Source organism: Bidens hawaiensis, unplaced genomic scaffold, assembly GCF_021521415.1.
Source record: "Bidens hawaiensis isolate Kalapana, Puna unplaced genomic scaffold, B.hawaiensis_p1.1 tig00010504_1, whole genome shotgun sequence".
NCBI classification, from domain to species: Eukaryota; Viridiplantae; Streptophyta; class Magnoliopsida; order Asterales; family Asteraceae; genus Bidens; species Bidens hawaiensis.
Genome location: NW_027491802.1, coordinates 535,572 through 551,553, shown reverse-complemented (window position 1 = coordinate 551,553; position 15,982 = coordinate 535,572).

Sequence of the window (15,982 nt, the reverse complement as noted above, 5' to 3'; positions counted from 1 at the left end):
TGATGCAGACTGGGCTGGGGACAAAGATGATGGAAGATCAAAATCGAGGTACTTCACTCTACTTGGTGGAAATTTAGTCACATGGAAAAGCAAAAAACAGAAGGTGGTAGCATTATTGAGTGCCGAAGCGGAATTCCGAGGAATTGCACGGGGCGTGACAAAGGTTCTATGGATACACCAACTTATGATAGAATTTGGTTTTATTCAAACCAAAGCCAGTAAAATCATTTGTGTCAACAAGGCCGCAATACAAATTTCGAAAAATTCTGTCCAACACGATCTTACAAAGCATGTGGAGATCAATAGGAACATCATCAAAGAAAAACTCGAAGCAGGGATTATAGAACTTCCATTCGTCTGATCGGAAGACCAAGGGCCATCAATGAAAAATATTCAATAATTGTCTTAGCAAGTTGAGTATCGGAAATCCTGCTACTCAACTTGAGGGGGAGTGTTAGAAATAAAAAATAAATATATATTCAAGGAGTAGTTTTTTACATCATTTCCTTATTACTTTTCTTGGAAGAACTGTCAATCAAATGACAGCCTCTCATATGACCGTTTACTTCATCAATCAAAGGATTCACTTTTATTTCTTTATTGTATTTTCCATGTTAAGAGATAAGGTCCATGTGTATATTAGTTTGTCTTCTTTCATTGTAAGAGAAACAAGTTACAGGCAATACAACAATATATTTCAAGTTTTTTTTCTCTAAACTCAAAATTACAAATCAACAAAAATAACATGTTCAACCCCTCTTCTACAATCTCACCTTCTTCTATCTCAAAACTGTCATCCATCACAATAGAATTATCCAACTCAACTAACTCTTCTTCCTCCAAATTATCCTTATCGGAATCGGATAATACATGAACATCATCAAGTCCAAGTAGAGCTTCCATTTTTTGACAACCACCGTTTCACTACCTGAACCACTAGCAGCTGAGTAGACCCCTCCCCTCATATGTAGCATGCAGTAGAAAGAGTTTGAGAATCGCTTGGTAGCTCACCACAAGCACCTTTCGATGCATTGGGATCATCCTCTTGATTATGACAAGTCTTGGTTCTCAACTCATCACCCTTTCAACTCATCTCCCCCTGAGCATCAAGTAGCTTCTTGAACTTATCTTGAAGCTTCCATTGGCAAGAAGAAGATTAGTCTGCAACTGATTATTGGCAATCAATCGGTTAATAGCATGTGTTCTGGAATGATTCACTTATAAGCGTTTGTTAATATGCGTCAAATAATGTTAAATTTTATTTTATCACTGATATTATTCAAAATTGTTTTCTGTAGTATCCCATGACATACTTGATTTAAAATCTTTGATTTGGTGTCTCCATTTGTGTTCGTTTATGTTTCTGAACCATTCATTTTTACTATTAGAGGCTTAGCGTTCGAATATAAATGAGCATAAACATGTTCATTTCTTAATGAACATGTTCATTTTCTTAATGAACAAACCTAAACAAGAAAAACCGTGCATTTCACTATTTGTGTTTGATCGTTTGTTCGGTTAATGTCAAACGAATCAACACGAACATGCGTTGTTCGTGTACGTCCGGTTCGTTTAGAACCCGAGCTCTATGTTCCTAGACAGAGACATTAACAGAAAGGAAACCCGAGTTTTATGATGTTGCATCCTTTAACTGATATTCTTCAATTGGCTGCAATAGAAAAACTGCATCACATCCAATTGCGAATGCCATCATATCAAAAGTCAATGAATATTAATATCTAAGTTACAAGTTGGTAGTTAGCTGAATCGATACCGAAATTGGTTTGGTAGGAACTGATTTGAAATTAACAGACACATGTTGGGATGGGTTTGGAGTATTTTTGTGTGGAATCAATTTGGAACCTGGATAGACTTAAGAACCGTTTGAGACGTTTAAAAAAGGTATATGGTCGTCGTTTTTACCATTGGGACGTTATTTTAACATTTTAAGAATCAATTAAAGATAATGTGTTACAATTTTAAAATAGTGAGGTACGGTACTAAATTTATCTATAAATATCATTGTTGACATATCGATTAACTGTTATCACTCTATATTGCACATACTTCCTTTTCATGTTCAAATCTTCCACCAAAATTTATTCTTATAACAATATATATCTATATGTATTAGGGCTGTCTTTGAGGCATGACAGGGTAGTCGACGGCCACATGCCCGACACCCCGCTAGGCCCGAATTTTATTTTCAAAAAAAAATATATGTATTTTTATAAAAATATATGTATAATCAATGTTTCAACACAATTACATAACTACTAGCTTGATCTAGTGGTAAAGGGCTATGACATCTAACCAAAAGGTTGTGAGTTCTAGTCTTATTTAAGAGAATTTTAAGATTACTTTTATACAAAAGATTTTTACACAACTCAAATCATAATCAAATAAGCCCATTTAAAATTAAATTGTTTAAATCCAACAAAATGTTTCTTTTACTTAAGGGCCAAAAATTTTCGCCTTTGGCCCAAAAAATTTTTCGCCTTCTCGGAGCCGACCCTGATATGTATATTACTTAGTAAGCATTTTAGATGGACAAGATGGTAATTTTATCATTTTGAGGCGCCGTTAAAATTAACTAGGGAGACACCATTATATTTACGACCTCCGGCAATATCTTTACTTCTCCATTCATATCTTCGGGCATATATTGAATGCTGCAGACGTTACGGAACTGAATGCCCGCAAAGATTGGATGCGACCTTCCATATCCCCAACCTCTTTCAATGTTTTTTGATTGATTGATATCTAGTTCATAAACTATTTCAATTCTTGTATTGGTTTTCTTCCATTGAACTATTCCTTCAATTCGCGACTCGGTTTTGTTCAATTCTGTTTGTTTAATCTAAGTTGTTGCAACACACTAGATTATTTGAAGGAGCAAGTGCCATATCTCTTGTTTGTTGTTTGAAAACTGTTGGAATCCTAGTTAAATCGATAGTCATATTGATATGGATCACTAGCCCAGCCCTTTTCATCCTGATCCAACCACGGCTAATGTCTTTCTTTTAGGATTATTTTGTATGGTGAGGCGGTAACTTGATAGAAAGTTTGACGATTGTCCACAAGTTAGGGAAATAAAGTTGCGAGGTTATGGGCATTGATCATGAAAGGTTTGTAAATGAAATGGATTGAGGATTCTTTTTGGAAAAAAAAATGATGAAGAGGAGATTCGGCACAACTTTGGCTCTTTGAATGATTTATGGAATATGGTCATTATCTTTGTGAGTGGAGGAAACAAATAAATTGACTAATATAAGTGCAATTTATCGGGACAAAGACATACAAAAAGAGTTCTGAAGGTCAAAGGTTATTTGTGTGAAGGAAGGGGCCAACACGAAGGGGGTATCGGTTGATCATGACATTTTGAAATATGTTATGGAACCGTTGTTTGGGGTAGCAGCGGTGCTATGACGAGGATTGCGGTTCTTGCACAGGGGAAGATGCATAAATCAAAGAGAATATATATGGTCTTGTATCTCTTGGTTATTGCTTAGCGATTTCTGCTCTATTCATCGTGTCTCCCCATCAGTCTTGTCTTTAGTCCTGGCATGGTCTGTACTGGAGGCATGGTTTTCTTGACCAGACCTTTTGCCCAAGCATGGTTTATGTATATGTTTTTCTTACTTTAAGTAACTTGACTTTGACAAGTTCCCTAAGGCTTAGTTCCTATGGTTACTTGTTAATCCTTCATTCATGAGCCCTTCCTACTAGGTCATTGCCAAGATCGCTTCACCTTTTAACCTGACAGCCCATTTATGGATGAACCTCATCAGGTCTCCCGGTCTATTATCCTTATTATTTAAGATAAGGGTAATGGACTAGTCTGGGCTTTTTCTATGTGCCTCTTTTCATTTCCTTAAAATCTGATGGGCATATTCTATTCTTCTTTATAGTTTGTAGGCTCATAGTCAAGCTCATGATTGAAATCGATGGTAGTTTTTAAACTCCTAATCAAATTTTGGATAGGCTTCTCTTCTTGTCGGAGTACAATGTAAATGAAATTGCCTATTGAAAGGCCATAATGTATGAAGACACCCAGCTTGTTCTTACGATGTCATGCCATGTTATTTCTTTTATACTATTAAATCATAACAGTGGTCTTGAACTTGTGGGGGTGATGCTGGTACATAATAAGAGAGCTTGTATACAATCTGTTTGTGAATATATTATGATGGTTTTCGGTTTACACAACTTAGGGGAGGCTCTGGTTGGTGATTGGTGACTTTAAGCACGTCTTTGAGAGAGTTTGAACTTGTGATTGAGCCCCTATTTCCCTACTACCACTACAACAAAATCAGAAGAGGATTTTGCCCTTTTACTTCCACCGCCCCCGATCTTAAAGCAACTTTATCGTTCCTCAGGCATCTCTGTTGAGGAAAGCAAGGCCTTAGCTGCCACTGTTGACCCTCCGAATCCTATTCCCTGGATGGCATCTGTTCTCATGATGGTCTATGAAAAAACACGGATCCGATCCCCACGTATGGATCCTGGATCCACTGAGTCTACAAGGTAAGATACGATAACTACTAACACAGTATGAGCACAACTTCCCGAAGTCCAATGACCGGAACTTGCAAAACAGATACCGTGAGTCTCGTAACAGGAAGGACAAGAGGGGGGTCTTCCTGTAGCCACCCTCCGGTGTGAGAATCAGTATCGTTTGTAAAGAAGAAAGTACTAAAAGTATACAGACTAAATGTAGTCAGTGTATAAGTGAGTCAGAGTGAATATGAATGAATACCTCATGCAGGTTGATAAGGTATTTATAGCCGAAGGCTGGGGGAAGGTGACTGGGCTAGCTGTCTTCTTCTAGAAGATCTTGATAACTACTTGGACGCGTGTCCCTTTATGATAGGTTGAGCTATACGTCCTATGTGCATGGGAATAACAACCTGGACACGCGTCGCCTTATGATAGGACGGACCATACCCTGGCCATGTGCACGGTTATAACAACCTGGCCAGGTGTCCTTTGCTCATTGGCTGGCGAGTCACGTATTCTTCAAGTAACAATCGTGGACACTATTCTAGAGGGTAGTTAGTTGATGACAGCTGTCCAGTTGGCATTTCCTTCCGGTCATTTTGGCGGACAAATGTCCTATCTCGCGGATGACTTCTGAGGGTGCCTGGATGCTTCCGCTTGTGGTGTGAGGATGTTCTTCCTCTACCGTGTTATGCGGATGATCTATATGCCTCGCGGGTGGTATATTAGGGGTTTCTCTATGACCCGCGAGTGGTACTTAAGGGTATTTGGGTCTTTTTGGTACCCTGCCTCTATAGGTCCCCCAGTCTAGTGTTTCTTCTACGTGAAGTCTTTATGCTGGTGAAATTTTGGACTTAATGTACTTTGGGGGTTTTTGAATTTTGAAGTTTGGTAGAAAATATCTTCTGTTGGTGTAGATAATCATAAAAAAAGGACAACTTGACCACTCGCAGGCGCGTGAACAGGTGATGGAACGTTTATGATGGCTGTCACTGTACCCGATTGTAACTTTTTCTCTTTTTCGAATTTCCCGCATGACGTGGCGGTTGTTGATTAGGCGATGACTTTCTCTCTCCACTGTTCATATCGCATCGCATTAATTGCGATGGGTATAAATAGTAGGAGATATCTTCTAGTCGAAGTTTTATCGCCTTTGATTTCTAATTATCTTCTTGCTTTCTCTCTTATAAAATACTAAACTTCTCGTATATCCTCTTGCTATTTCACCAAATCTTACTATAAAGGCGAACGTTCAGACTGAGGTTGATGAAATAGAAGTTTTATGGGATCGTTCTGAATATGAGAAGCTTCTTGAAACTTATAGCATTCCACTAGAGTGGGAACCAGAATTTCCCTCTCCCGGTTCTATAGCCAGCCTGCCACCGCCTGAAAAAATGGCTGTCTATTCTGATTTCTTCGTCTATGGGAATTTCCGTTTTCCCATAACGAAATTTTTTATGAAGGTGATGACTGCATATGGGATCCATTTATCCCAATTGCATCCGCGTGCTATTATGCGAATTCGTCATTAAGAATTCGTGTGTACAGCACATGACATGCTACCACATCTTGACCGATTTCCGGTCTTTTATCGATTCGCCAACCGTGACGGTTGGTTTACATTCCAAGGTTTTTCCGATAGGAGTATCGGTTACGAGGTTGAGAAAGGATCTCAAGACTGGCGTAATAAATTTTTCTGGATTTCTGAGGACGTGGTGCCTGTTTCCATGGTCTGTCGTCCAGTCAATAGCGCTTTTCCGGACGTTATCACGGCCGCTCACGAGGGTCGTGATTGGTACCGTATCTTAACGGCGGAACCGACGCCAATGTGAGCGCTACCTGAGGAGGCTTTGGTGTGGGCAGGCATGAGCCGCCTATGGCCATCTGAATTTATGGAGCCTGTGTTTATTGATTTGAACGAACGTAAGTTATCCTTTTTGCCTTTTCTCTTCCTCGAAAAAATTTTCTGTGATTGATTTTTTATCTTTTCAGGTCGGGGTTCTATACTTAACGCTCTTTTCGAGGATAGGGGTTGTGTCCGAAAAAGCATTCGTGATGCGGGTGACAAACCCATCCTTAAAAAGACGAAGAACCGATTCCTTTTCTCGACGAAGGTGCGAGCTGAACCTGTAATTTCAGACGCAACCTTTCAAACAGGTGCGTATGTTGTAAACCCTTCTTCACTTAATGCTCTCAATTCTGATGGAGTGATCGGCCTTCTATCATCGAGTGACGACGATGACGATGCCTCTGAATTTTCCGCCTCTCAAGAGTAAAGGAACTCTAATGACGATGCCTCTGAATTTTCCTCTGTCTCACATTTATTGGCAGAATTAGAGAAGAAGAGAGTTTTATCGTCCTTTCAAGCGGGTGATGTGGGTGCAAAAACAACGGACGCTGGAGAGGGATCTTCGAAGAAGAAAAGGAAAACCCATCGTCCCAAGAAGCCACAATATAGTCCTGCTGAACGTATAGATACAGTAGAAGGTATGTATTTCATTTTCTGTACTTTAGTGTTTTGGAATATCAGCTAAGTATAGCTTCTTTTTTTTGTGCAGACCCATCGATCTTTGGGGACGATGTATCTGAGAAACTGCCATCCCCAACTCCCAAATCTGATAAACCATCGTCTCCTCCGCCTGAGAAGGCAACAGAAGAAAGGCCACCCACTCCCCCGGTTGATACTACAATGGAGGAGCCGATCGTCCAATTTGGGAATGATAGTACTTTTGACTATCTTTTTCAGGCTGGGACTACCGGTGGTTTTTGAGAGAATAACCCTGCTGTAAATGTAGAGGGTTTTAGGACTGAGGAATCTCCACCTCGTCCTCCTCCACCATTTACTTCCACTTCACCTTTGACTACGGGTGAAGAAGGAAATTTTCGATTTAGAGCATCTGTCTAGGAGGTTGGAGGGGTTTCATTGCAAGGTGCCCCTCTTCGTCGTGAATCTTCAAGTTCACGTTATTATGGGGATGCTAATCTGGGGGACAATTTTGTCCTATTTGTCCCGCCGTGGGATATTATCAATGGGTCCCGGTTTTCTGATCCCGGGACCTGTATGAGTTTTGTTAAGCACTGCGTGCCACCTGCTGAAATGGTGCACCAGCGTGACCGTTCCGGCCACGACCTTCACACGGACTTATCTTTTTATCTGGCAAACACTTTAGCCTGTAGCCAGGAAATTCTTCGTGAGTGGCGTACCATGGGCGAGAAACTGGGCGAAGCTTCTCGAGCTGTTGAAGCTACAAAGAAAGAAGCTGAGGATAACCGTTTGGCAGCTAGTGCAGCCAAGTGGAAGCAGGCGGACGTGAAGATCGCCTTTAGGGGTGAGCAGGATCAGAATGCTACTGCTGCTCGCCAATGGAAGGAGGCCAGTGAAAAGCAGAACTCCCTTCTTGAAGCTGCCCGAGCTGAGGCCCAAAAGAAAAAGGAAGACTTGGAAAGGGCACTTGAAGTTAGTTCGGCTTTGGAAAGCCAGGCTTCCCGCCAAGTCAACCGAATTCAAGAGCTCGAGGAAGAGCTGAGGTTGCAGAAGGAGCAATTTGAGCTTAAGGATAAAAGTGCTGCTGAAATGCAGTCTGCTTATGATTCCATGCTACAATCTCAGGCGGAGGTGGAAACTTGTGCTACTGAGGCTTCTGCTGACAACAAAAGTTGGCTAACAAGATGGAGGATCTGCGGAGTAGGGCAGAGCGCGCTGAGCAGGATCGTCGATGGTTCCTCACACGAGGACTTGATTATGTAAGTTTTTTCCTCATTTGTTGTTTATTATATACTTCATGCCTTGATACTAAGTAAATCATCTCTTTATTTTTGGCAGGCCATCCGCCATATCAAGGGGAGTCCTGAGATGGTTGACAACTTTGCCAATTTGATGACTGCCTCCTCTCATCTTGGTCGCATGAGAGGTTTTTAATGAAGGGATGACCTATGCTCAGAGTAATCGCACGTTTAGAGATCATCCGCTTCATGGCCTTGATGTCAAGCAAGAGCGGGATATGCGGATCAAAGAGCATAATGGCCTGATCTTCCTGCTACAAAACATGCTTCCAGAATTTGCTTTAGCCAATGATGGCGTGCAGCAATAGAGAGATTACTTGGGTGATGAGTCTGAGGACGACTCATTTGAGGATACTTCATCAAAAGCTCCGGAAGACACTACAACTTCAAACCCATAGAGTTGGCTTTGATATTTAGTATCTTGTAATTGTTCTTTCATCTTTTTTGTAACTATCTTTGAATTACTTAATGGAAAGAAACTCTTTATCTTTTGTTAATATTAAACTGTTTGAGGGAAAATATCCTTGGAAGATATTTTAGAAATTTGAAATTTTTGAAAGTTGGATAATCATGATGACGTGTTGGAGAGAGAAACTTCTTAGGGACAACTGACAAGACGTGTATGATGCCCTTAACAGCCTGTTCACACTTTCTTGAATCTCTCGCCTGACATGTCGATCATCTGACGGTCTGCGGTTTCTCTCTCCTCTGGCACACCATTAGTCGCATTAATTGTGATGAGTATAAATAGATCACTCATGGCTTCCATTTTACTCTTACCACTTCCAAACTCTTTCTCTCTCAAATATTCAAAATTTGAACCTTCTGAGATTTATTTCCTTCTTATATCTGATCAAACGTATTATTCCGATGGCTGGGGATAAGAAGGGTGCTCTTGCCATTCATGAGGTCGTTGTGAACCTCAAGAAGAAGTACTACGAAGATGTTGTTAATGTATATGGTCTGGTGACAGAATGTGAACCAGAGTGTCCAGGGAGTGGTTCTGTTGCCACAAGTCCGCTCCCGAAGAAAATGGCTGTGTACGTAGACCATTTTACGACGGGGAACTTCCGAATTCCGGTGACGAGGTTTGTCCAGTCGATCTTGACAACCTATGTGATTCACATATCTCAAATCCATCCTTTTGGGATACTAAGAATTTACACTTCGAATTTTGTTGTCAAACTCGTAATTTCGAACCATCTGTTGGCATGTTTGCCGTTTTCTACAAGATGATCCTCCGCGATGGGTGGTATAGCTTCGCTTACACCAGGAAGAAAGTTATAGGTACGGAATGGATCCGTAGCCTACATGGCTGGAAGCCAAAATTTTTCTGGATCCGGGAGGATGTTGTGCCTTTTGCGATGACTCATCGCAAGGCGGAGGACGCCATGCCAGTGGTTCCGGCCGCTGCTCATGAGGGTCTGTCGTGGTTTATGACTTTGACCGCCACACTAACTCCCATGTTCCCTATCCATGAGGGGGGCAATGGTGAGTGCAAAGATGAGCCGCCTGTGGCCATTCCCTGCGTTAAAGCCTTATTACGAGAAGACCAACAAGAGTAAGCTCGGTTTCACTTCTACTCTTTCTTTAATAAATGTCTGATTTCTAACTTTTATTATTATTTGTACTGGTGAGGGTTCCGCCTTCGATACTCTATTGGACCATGAAGTGGGGGATGATGGTGCGCCGTCCAATTGATCCAAGGGATGTACCCTTTTTGGAACGCACTAGTGTCAACTTCGTATTTCCCACCGCGTTTCGTCCGGAACCTGTGGTTTCCGAAGCAATGTACGCTAAAGGTGAGGATTACGTTTAAGAATCCATCCAAAAAGGTGAGGACATTCTACAACCCCGACCTGTGACTGCTATTACTTTCAGCGGAGTGTTTGTACTCTTTTCGTCTAGCGAAGAGTCGTCCCTCTGTGAAGGAAGTTTTCCAGTTGATGTTATTAATGTCGTGCACTCAACTGTAGGTTTGACAAGTCAGAGAGCCACTACCAGCCAAGCAGCGGACCATGACGATGTTGATGCTACTGCGGAAGGTAATCGTCCCGCATCTGATGACGTCACCCGTGAGGGTGCACACCAAGTTGTTGATGTGGGTGCTTCCAAGGTGGCTGGCAAGCGCAAGATTAACCCTGCCAAGGCCGCTCCAACGAAGAAGTCCAAGAGGTCAAAGCCTGCTACCTTGGTGGCGCGTCTGGACCAACTTGACGCAGAAGATATTTCATTAGGTAAGTTAAATGTTCCTCACATTTGTTAACTGTTTATGGGTCAAATATGTTTTTGACCAACTATTAATGTTTTTCAGTGGCACTGAATGATCTTTCTAAGGATGTTCCAGGTTTAAAGAGTTCAACTCCTCTTCCGCCACCACCATCTCCGCCTCCCAAAACTACCAACGATCTAATCTTTGTAGCTGATGACTCTCCTTTGAAGAATAAGGAAGTTGACAATACCGAACACGTTATGTCGCCTTCCTCTAATGTTCATCGCTTTAAAGATCAAGGAGGTGTGAGCATGTTCACCCATGGTCCTCAAACCTCTCCGTCTCCTCACAAGGAAGACCCTACTCCACATAATCCACGTTGGTCCTTACGCCGAGATTCAACATTTCCCGATGTGGATGTATGTTTTGAATACGTGTAGGAGAGTCTTCCTCGCGCTGAAAAGGAGCGACATCGTCGTCGTATTCGCCAAGCGTTATTAAAATCAAACTCGTAACATATGGCGAATATGATCTCCACCAGTCAGGAAATAACCCGGGACTGGTTGGCGATGAATAAGGAGTGGGATGAATTGGCGGCCGCAGCGTCTGATGCGAAGAAGGAAGCCCTCAAAGCCATCAATGAGGCCAAGGAAAGCTGTCAAGCACTGGAAACGGAGAAGACTGCTCGTGCTGATGCTGAGGAAGCCATGGCTGTTCTCCAAAAACAATTGGATGAACGAGCTGAATTAATGAGGACTCTCCAGGCTGAATCAGCAGCGAAAGACAAGCGCTTGGCTGACCTTGCTGCTATGAGCCAGGAACAGGCCTTAGAATGTGCTGGCCACAAGATGGAGCTTGTCCGGGCTAAGGTGGACAAGAAATGGCTGCTAGCAGAAGGAATTCCCAAGGTATATATCCTGTTTTGTTGTAAATAATCTAAGTACTCAAAATTGCTTATACTTTATTATTTCAACAGGTCATCGCCGATGTCCGGGCGAGTAATGAACTTTGGAACTGTGTTGCTATCCTCCTGAAAGCATCTAAGCAAGCTGGCCGTCAACTAGGCTTCAAGGAAGGCTACAAATTTGGTTCGACGTCCAAGCTTCCGGAAGAATATGTGTTGCATGGTCAGGATACTGCTGTCGTCCTCATCCAGAAAACAAAGGATTTTGATACTTTGAAGTTTTCTTTGGCGGAGCAGATATCCGATCTTGCGGACAAGGAGGATAGCTTTGAGCAGCTGAAAGATCTTCTTGACCTTGGTGAGGAGGATGAAGAAGTCTCGGATGATGCGGAAGGCGATAACGCGGAGCATAGAGATGCAACGTTGTAAATATATTTTTTCCTTTCTTGTAATTTGAATTTCTTTGTAATCCCTTTTGATCAGTGATAAGAAGTCTTTGTTGTCCGGTACACTTTGTTTAATCTGTAAAATATAAGTGTTTGTAGGATCTTCTTTGTTTGTCAATAAAGGATTACATAACAATAAGTAACTGAAATAAACTTTCCATAGATAAGGCATAAGCCGAATTTACAAAAGATGAAAGTACATATCTTTGCTAGTCTATTTAGGCACGCAGGCCGGAAAGAAAAACATATCTATATGTAATACTTCTTTAATTGGGCCCCATTCCAAGTTCTAGGGATCTCAGTCCCGTCCAACTTTTCTAACTTGTAGGCACCTTTAGATAACACTTTTTAAACTCGATAAGGTCCTTCCCAAGTCGGAGCCAACTTGCCCGAAGGCTTCATTGTTGCGGAAGACAAAATCTCCCGCATCGAATTCGTATTTCTGGACCCGCAAGTTATAGTATTTTTGCAACTAGCGTTTGTAATTGTGCTCGCGGATCGATGCTAGTTCTCTCCTCTCTTCGAGGAGGTCAAGATTCATCCGGAGTTCGTGATCATTGTCGTCGATCAGCAAAACTCTTGCGGATGGAATCCCAATCTCGGCCGGAATCATGGCCTTTGTGCCGTAGGTTAGACTAAAGGGGATCTCAGAATTTCTAGAATTCTTTTAGGTTTGGAAGGCCCAGAGTACATGAGGCAATTCGTCAACCCAACCCTTCCGTTTAGTCCCTAACCTTGTTTTGATTCCTTCCTTGATGGTTCGATTGGTTCTCTCAACCTGACCATTCGCTTGCGAGTGGGCTACGGACGTGAAAATTTGAGAGATCTGTAATTCTTTCAACCATTCCTGTAACCCATTGTCCGCGAACTAAGTTCCGTTATCACTAACGAGTTCCAACGGAAGACCAAACAAGCAGATAATGAATTCCCACAGGAATTTCTTAATGCAAGCTGCTGTTATGGAAGCAACCGGTTTGGCATCCACCCACTTCGTGAAGTAGTCGATGGCTACTATTAAGAATTTGACGCGTCCCGGGGCTTCAGGGAAAGGTTCCATTATGTCGATAGCCCATTTATGGAATGGCCAAGCTGAAGTGACTGGAACGAGCTCGTTTTTTTGGTCGTAGCATGTTAGGAGCATGACGTTGGCATGAATCATGCTTTCTGATTTCTTGCACAGCGTCCAGATGCATTCCTGGCCAATAGTATCCGGCGTCCATTAACTTTGCTACGACCATGCGCGGGCCAGAGTGAAGACCATAGATGCCTTCATGAACTTCTCTAATTAAGTAGTTCGCATCCTCGGCGTCCACACATCGAAGTAGTGGTCCGAGGAAGGAACGTCGGTATAAAACACCGTCATGTATCTGATAGTTCAAAGCTTTGTGTTTTATCTTTTGGGCCATGGATTTTCCTTCTAGGAGGGCTCCTGATGACAAGTATGCTATGATTGGTGTCATCCAGGATTCCACTCCGGTTTGAATCACTAAAACTTGATTTTGCGGAACAGACGGGCGGTCCAATATTTCAATGCGAATGTCTTTAGCAAAGTGTTCGAAGTTCGTTGAAGCCAGTTAGCTAAGAGCATCTGCTGATTTGTTCTCGCTTCTTTTTATGTGTATCACTTTGCCTGAGAAGAACTTAAGCATCAAATCTTTCGCCTGTGACACATAGGAAGCCATTATGTCATTCTTTGCTTCATATATGCCATTGATCTGTCCCGCAATTAACATGGAATCCACACGGACATCCAAATGTTTCACCCCAAGATTTTTGGCTCTCCGTAAGCCTGCAAAGAAAGCCTCATACTCTTCCTCATTGTTAGTACTCTTGAAGTCTAACTTTATGGCGTATGTAAACTCGTGGCCTTCGGGATTGACTAGCCTGAGGTCTGCGCTAGATTCCTCACTACTTGAAGCCCCATCCGTGAACAAAGACCAAATCTGTCCTTTTTTAGGAGGTGCTTGGGGTTGCTGCTCGATCAAACATTCCTTTTCTTTATGTCGCGTGACTTCAGTGACAAAGTCCGCTAACACCTACCCCTTAACTGCTGGCCTAGGTTTGTATTCTATCGCATGTTCACCTAGCTCGATGGCCCACTTTGCCAATCGCCCAGACAATTCCGGCTTACTGAGAACGTTCTTGAGCTTGTATCAGGTTAAACGTTGATGGGATGCCCCTGGAAGTACCTGCGGAGGCGTAGGACGGCATAGACCAATGATAAGACAAGTTTTTCCAGCATTGAATATCTTGTCTCCGGGTCTGACAGTGTTCTGCTGATGTAGTAAACCGGTGTTTGAACAATTTTTCTATCCGTCAGGAGGACAACCCCAATAGCAATGTCTGATGTTGACAAGTACATCGTTAAAGGTTCCCCCACATAAGGTACTGTCAATGTGGGCAGTTCCATCAGACATTTTTTAACCTCCAAGAAAGCTTGTTCTGCTTCCGCTGTCCATCTGAATTGTGCTTTCTTGAGGAAGTTTTTTAGTGTTGAAACAAAAGGATAAGACTTGGCTGCATGATTTGCCAAAAAACGGTTCAAGGCAACCAATCGACCATTGAGCGTCTAAACTTCCTTGAGGGAGGAAGGAGAAGGCATGCGGTCTACAGCTTGGACTTTATCCGGATTAGCTTTGAAACCCGCATCCATGACAATTACTCCAAGGAATTTTCCTTCCTCCATCCCAAACAAACATTTAGCTGGATTCAGCTTCATGTTGACACTCCTCAAGGTTTCGAACGTCTCTTCGATGTCCCTCAACATTTGGTCTTCCTCGACACTTTTGATCACAAGGTCGTCCATATAAACCTCCAAATTTCGACCAATTTGAACTTTAAACGCTATGTCCATCAATCGTTGATATGTGCCCACCCCCCCCCGCATTCTTTAGTCCGAAAGGCATCATTTTGTAGCCAAAAGTGCCTTGATCAGTATGAAATTCTGTTTTATCCTCATCACCCGTAGCCATACGAATCTGATGATAGCCTTTATAGGTGTCCAGAAAACATTTGAATTTGAACGGTGCCACAGCATCAACCTTGAGATCTATTTCGGGTAATGGATAGCAGTCCTTGGGATACGCCTTGTTTAGATCCTTGAAATCTATGCACATCCGCCATGTCCCGTTGCTTTTGGAACGATAACCAGATTGGCGAACCAGGTCTGATATTGAATTGGTCGAAAAATTCCAGCATGTAAGAGGTCATAAACTTGCTCATTCATTGCTTTTGTTTGTTCCGGACCCATCTTACGTTTTTTCTGAACGATCGGTGTAAACATCGGGTTTACCCTCAACTTGTGCTCTGCAATACTCCGCGGGACACCAGTCATGTCCGCGGGTTACCATGCGAAGACATCGACGTTCTTTGATAACAACTGTTTCAAAAAAGTCCTTACTATCTCAGAGATAGTAGGTCCAACTGTTACAGTTTGATCAGGAAACTTCTTGTTCAAAACCCATTTTTATGGTTCAGTCCTCAGAGATTGCTTTGGAATCTTGCTGGGTATTGAGCTTTCAGTTGCAAAGCAATGTCGATTGACATGAATTATCGCTACGCCGGTGCGGGTTGGAACCCCTACCGCACCATGAGCCGTGGACGGATGAGCATTGAAGTCACCGATTGCCTTTCGTCCTAAGATGATGTCATGTTTCGACGTTGTTGGAAGAACCAAGAATTCGACCTCCTCAGTCCTTGAATGAATTCCATCACTTAAAGTGACCAGGAAAGAAATCACCCCTCGTGGGTGCATTATCTCTCCTCCAAATCCTGATACAGGAGCATGGATGGGTTTAAGTCTTTCCTTATCCTCCCCCTCAAGTTGTTCAAAGCACTGTTCGTACATGATGTCCGATGTACTACCAGTGTCGAAGAAAACATATTGGGAGCGGTAGTGACCGAAGAGGGCAGTGATAATCAGGGGGTTCTTGTTAGTTGGACCTCCGTTGACTCGTGGAAAAATCACTGGTTCGTTTTTTCATTCCTTCTCGTCAGACTCTCTCCTCTTTCCTCCCGTCTTACGTCCGCCCTGGATCATATGGACGCTCAAGTCTTTGACTTGCCTTTTGGATGGGTCCTGGTTGTCCCGCACGGGAGCTTTACCAGTCCCGGTTTTCCATCTTTCACTAGGTGTCC